Consider the following 6,156-nt stretch of genomic DNA (forward strand, 5'->3'; position numbering starts at 1 on the left):
TAATGTACACAGCTATGATTTAATAAAAAACAAACAAACAAATAAAAACAACTGCATAGAAATCCTGCTAGGGCTTATTTTTTGGGTAGGGGAAACCCGGTACTATTCAAGGTATATAATATATATGATGTATAATTTTATTTTATATATGTGTATATACATATATATACATATATGTATTATATATATACATATATATTATATATACAAGATCTGATCCAGGATGCAAATATGTATTTAGTTGTCGTATCTATTTAGCTCCTTTTTATTTTTTGGTTCTTGGAGTTGCTGTTTTATGTTTAGTCTTCTTTAACTTGGGTTGGTTCCACAGTTGTTCTGTGTCTTTCATGACCTTAAGTGTTAAAGAATACAGGCCAGTTATTTTGTAAAATATTTCCCAATTTGGCTATGTACCATGTTTCCTTGTATTAGATTCAGGATATCTAAGTTTTTAAAAATATATGGAATGTTTCATGAATTTGTGCATCATTCTTACACAGGGCTATGTTAATCTTCGCCATACTGTTTCAATTCTAGTAAGCAACCAGTCCTTGAGTTACAAACATCTGGCTTACATAAAACTTGTGTTTATGAATGAAGGCTATTATGGTAAGTCCCTGGGTTACAAACATCTGACTCACATACAACTTGCACTTGTGAACAAAGGCAATTACAGATAAATGTATATGTTCCAACTTGCACACAAATTTAACTTGAGGATAAGCCTACAGAACCTGTGTCATTCATAACCTGGGGACTGCCTGTATGTGCTGCTGAAGCAAGCACAAGATTAAGGCTATGAATTTTGATGGGAGCGCAATAGAAGTGCATTCTCAAGTTGACTGCATTCTCAGTGCATTTGACAGGAGTGCAGCAGAGGTATGCTCAGTCCATCATATCTCAGGCACATGTGTAATGTTAGGGTTAAGAAGTGTGCTCAGTGCATCATATCTCAGGCACATGTGTAATGTTAGGGTTAATGTTTGGATTAGGATTAGTGAAGGTCCTTTAGCTTTCATAACAGAAAATTTATTATTTCTTTGAAATTAATGTCTTGTGGGGTGATACTTTGAGACTAGGTGAATATACTATTTTTATTATACTATATCCATAAATTCCTATTGACTGAAAATTACTATTGTGGGTGGTTGCCAAAGGATGATGTTTTTCCTAATGTTATTCGTTATATATTTACTAGTTGGAATTCTACTGTAAGGAGGAGCCTTCCTTTGTCTCTTGTTTATTTACCTATTTATGTGAGTATAGCATCATGAATTCTTATGTAATTTTGTGGGTCAGCAACTGTCATTTATTTTATGGGTTGTATTATCTCAGATTCAGCCAAGGGATTCCCTTTAAACTGGCTTTTTGGTTTTTTTAAACATGTCCCCATCCTTATATAAGCACATCCTTACCTTTTGATGTCCATGATTCTTTTCTTTCTTTCTTTCTTTTTTTTTTTTTTTTGGTTTAATTTTTCTTACTTTTTATTTTTTTAATAATTAAATATTTTTTATTAAATCATAACTTTGTACATTGATGCATTTATGGGGTTTATGGTACTGTTTGGTGTACAATGTGAAATGTTTACATTGAATCAAGTAACACATCCATCACAATTATACTCATTTCTTAATAGTTTTGAAATGTACCATTGCATCATGCACATTAGGTGAGGTCCCCCCCAAAACCCTCCCTTCTCCCATATCTCCCCTTCCCTTCCCTCTCTCTCCTCTTCCCTTCTACTTTATGGACTATAGTTATGTTTTGCCATTCATATGATTGTGTAGGTGGTTATATATTGATTTCATAGTAGTATCGAGTACATTGGATACTTTTTTCCCCATACTTGGGATACTTTACAAAGAAGAATATGTTCTAGCTCCATCCAGGTAAACATAAAAGATGTGAAGTTTTCATCTTTTTTCATGGCTGCATAGTATTCCATGGTGTACATATACCACAATTTGTTAATCCATTCATGGGTCAGTGGGCACTTGGGCTGTTTCCATGTCTTGACTATTATGAATTCGGCTGAAATAAACATTCTGGTACAAATGTCCTTGTTGTAAAATAATTTTTGATCATTTGGGTATATACCTAGTAGAGGAATTGCAGGATCAAATGGTAGGTCTACTTTTAGTTCCTTGACTGTTCTCCAAAATTCTTTCCAAAAAGGCTGTATTAGCTTGCATTCCCACCAGCAGTGTAGAAGCATTTCCTTCTCTCTGCATCTATGCCAATATCTGTAGTTTTTGGATTTTGTGATGTGGGCTAATCTTACTGGAGTTAGGTGATATCTCAAAGTGGTTTTGATTTGCATTTCTCTGATGATTAAGGATGATGAGCTTTTTTTATATGTTTGAGGCCATGTGCCTGTCTTCATCAGAGAAGTTTCTGTTCAAGTCTCTTGCCCACATAGAAATGGGGTTATTTATTCTTTTCTTATTGATTAGCTTGAGTTCTCTGTAGATTCTAGTTATCAGATCTTTGTCAGAAGCGTAATGTGCAAAAATCTTCTCCTATTCTGAAGGATGTCCGTTTGCTTTACTTACTGTGCTCTTGGTTGTGCAACAGCTTTTTAGTTTGATCAGATCCCAGTAATATATTTTTGTTGCTTCAGTTGTCTAGGGGGGGGTCCTCCTCATAAAATATTCTCCCAGACCAATTTCTTCAAGTGTTTTCCCTGCACTCTCTTTTAGTATTTTTATAGTTTCATGTCTTAAGTTTAAACCTTTAATCCAGTGAGAATCAATTTTTGTTAATGGTGAAAGGTGGTGGTCCAGTTTCAGTCTTCTACAGGTCACCAGCCAGTTCGACCAGCACCATTGTTAAATAGGGAGTCTTTCCCCCACTGAATATTTTTGATAGGCTTGTCAAAGATCAAATGATGATAGGTAGCTGGGTTCATCTCTTGGTTCTCTATTCTGTTCCATAAATCTACCGCTCTGTTTTTGTGCCAGTATCATGCTGTTTTGATCACTATAGATTTATAGTACTGCCTGAAGTCTGGTAATGTGATACCTCCTGATTTGTTCTTATTTATGAGTAATCTTTTTTTTTGTGACAGAGCCTCAAGGTGTTGTCCTGGGTAGAGCGCTGTGGTGTCACAGCTCACAGCAACCTCAAACTTTGGGCTAAAGCGATTCTCTTGCTTTGGCCTCCCAAGTAGCTGGGACTACAGGTGCCAGCCACAATGCCCAGCTATTTTTTTGTTGCAGTTGTCATTGTTTTAGCTGGCCTGTGCTGGGTTTGAACCACCAGCTTCAGTGTATGTGGCTGGCATCCTACCCACTGAGCTACAGGTGCCTCTGATATACATGATTTTTAATATCAGAGTTGTGAAATGCTCTTTAAATTATTGAGTGTGACTAAAGAACTGGGAACTTGATGCTCATGTGCAAATTCAAACTAAGGATTTCTTGTTACTTATTATTTGTATCTTGTATGTAATGGAAGCAATGGAAGGAAGTTTCTTTTGCCAGAAGACTCTTCCTCTGCAATTTCAATCTCTTGTTTTTAAATTTAAAATCTCAAATATTTTTTAATCAAAAAAGATCAAAAGACACAGTGTCTCTGTTTTCATCTCTCTCATTCATCCTTGACATCCAGTCTCTCAGAAATTTCTATTAATGTTGCCTCCAAAATATTTATTAAATTTGGTCTACTTCTTCCATCTCTGCTGCCACAATCCTCATCCAGGTGACCATAATCTCTCACCTGGACTTCTACAATAGCTACCAAACGGGCTTCTTTGCTTCCATCATTGTTGTTTTCCAATCCATTTCTAAAAGAACAACTGTTGTGATAAAAAATGTTTGTATATATGGAATACATGACACCCAGATACAATGCAATGTATCTATGTGTCTGGTTTTGGTATTTCTCAACTTAAAATCTTTTCTAAAAGGTTTACCTTGCACTTAGACAAAAAATATCTAAATTGTCTATCATGAGCTACAAAGTTTGAGCTTACTCTTCCAAATTTCCATATTTTTTTGCACTTTGCCCTTGGATAAAAAATATTAAATTGTTTACTGTGAGCTACAAAGTTTGAGCTTACTCTTCCAAATTTCCATATTTTTTTGCACTTTACACTTGGATAAAAAGTTTTTAAATTGTTTACCATGAGCTACAAAGTCTCTGCTTACTCCTCCAAAATTCCATATCTTTTAAAAAAACTTGGGTATCCTGAGTCAATATAAGGAAACACAGTATAAAGCCAAATTGGGAGATATTTTACAAAATAACTGGCCTATATTTTTTAAAACTTAAGGCCATGAAAGATAAAGAACAACTGTAGAACTAGTCCAAGTTAAAGAAGACTAAATATAAAAGAGCAACTCCAAGAACCAAAAAATAAAAAGGTACTAAATAGATACAACAACTAAATACATATTTGCATCCTAGATCAGATCTTGTACATATAATATCTATCTATATCTAGTAAAATTATTAGATAGATTTATCTCCTTATTCTTCTGACTACTGTCTCAGCAGTACTTTAGTGTTCTAAATATGCCCAATTATTTTCCACTTGGAGGTATCAATTTGTATAGGCTGTTTCCTTTCCCCAGAGCTCTTGCTTCTCTGTTTTTAAGGAGTAGGTTCTGCTCATCCTTCCAGTTTCAGTTCAAGCGATACCTTATCAGTGCAATCTTCTATTATCCACATCTGTATGGTCTCACTCTTTTTAAGTGTTTCCCCCAGGAAGATTTTTTAAATTCAAAATGTATATATTTATTAGTTACCTTGATTATTCTTTGTTTTTCTCACTGGTTTGTAAACTCCGAGAAGAGGGTACCATACTTCTTTTATTTACCATGGCATACTAAATATTTAACACAGTGCCTTGCATGCAATAATTATTTAAGAGATATTAGCTGAAAAAGAATAAATAGAATATAGAATAAGTATAGTACATTATCTTTTCAGGGATTTATTTTTGTGTGAGTTGAGAACACAAATGTTTAAGCAGGAAGTGTTTCTTCTGGAAGAAGAGCGACAAACCAATTAAAGGGCATACAATACAGTTCATGATGTGTTCAAATTCAATGTTAGAATTCAAGACTTATTTCCCTTTGGTAGAAAAAAAAAAGGGAGTAAGATTTTGTTCACAATTAAACTAATAGCAAAGGAGACTTATAATTAAAATTTGAGGAAATGGGCTTGGCGCCTGTGGCTCAAGTGACTAAGGCGCCAGCCACATACACCTAAGGTGGTGGATTCGAATCCAGCCTGGGCCCACCAAACAGCAATGACAGCTGCAACCAAAAAATGGCTGGGCATTGTGGTGGTCGCCTGTGGTCACAGCTACTTGGGAGGCTGAGGCAGGAGACTCACGTGAGCCTAGGAGTTGGAGGTTGCTGTGAGCTGTGATGCCACAGCACTCTACCCAGGGGGACAGCTTAAGGCTCTGTCTCAAAAAAAAATTTTTTTGAGGAAATGAGGAAATACTAAATATCAAAACTAATGAGATTTAGAGACACTTTGCGAATAAAACCAAAACAAAGCAAATAAATAACATGAGCAAACAAAGAAGAGACACAAAACCAAACCAGAGGGCTTCTATGAACAAAGTAGGATGGTGACAGTGGGGAGTGGGGCATTTTGTTCTTCTAAAATTATGCTCTAACTTCAAGGAAAGCATGTTTACTACAGGTTTTTAGGGCTTACGTTAAGGATTAGGTAATATTGAGAAAAAGTGGCAAATGTGTTTATTTTGCTTTGGTTTCCTGGTCATTTTAGGAGGTGTGATTTTTGGGATATTGTCAGTTGCCTGTGGAAAGGCAGTTAAAGGCCTCTGTGCCCACTAGTATATCATGAAAAATAGAAACGGGTCATTGAGTACAGAGGGAAAAGTTTTCGTTTAGCATTGCTTATGTTTAAACTAGAGTTGGACTATATATAAAAATCATCCAGTTTATAAAGCCAAAAATAATGACTATGCGACAATAATAATTGAACTTCTGACAAGAAGAAAGCTATTTCAGAAGAGAAATATAGGGAAAATTGAATTTATTCTTTCATATACAGGGTGTCCTTGAAATGTAAAATTTAAGGCTCGGTGCCTATAGCTCAACCGGCTAAGGCGCCAGCCACGTACACCTAAGGTGGCAGGTTCGAATCCCCAGCCCGGACCCGCCAAACAACAAT

The 6,156-nt window shown here is 35.6% G+C and overlaps 1 non-coding gene across 1 annotated transcript; it reads right to left on the reverse strand.

The window, feature by feature from the left end:
- Positions 1 to 455: 455 nt before the first annotated feature.
- On the reverse strand, positions 456 to 558 carry LOC111727927. The gene has a single exon (XR_002775352.1). It is a non-coding gene; the product is annotated as a U6 spliceosomal RNA (small nuclear RNA).
- Between the last annotated feature and the right edge of the window lie 5,598 nt (positions 559 to 6,156).

Source organism: Otolemur garnettii, unplaced genomic scaffold (assembly GCF_000181295.1).
Source record: "Otolemur garnettii isolate 467f Iridium unplaced genomic scaffold, OtoGar3 scaffold00131, whole genome shotgun sequence".
Classification (NCBI taxonomy): Eukaryota; Metazoa; Chordata; class Mammalia; order Primates; family Galagidae; genus Otolemur; species Otolemur garnettii.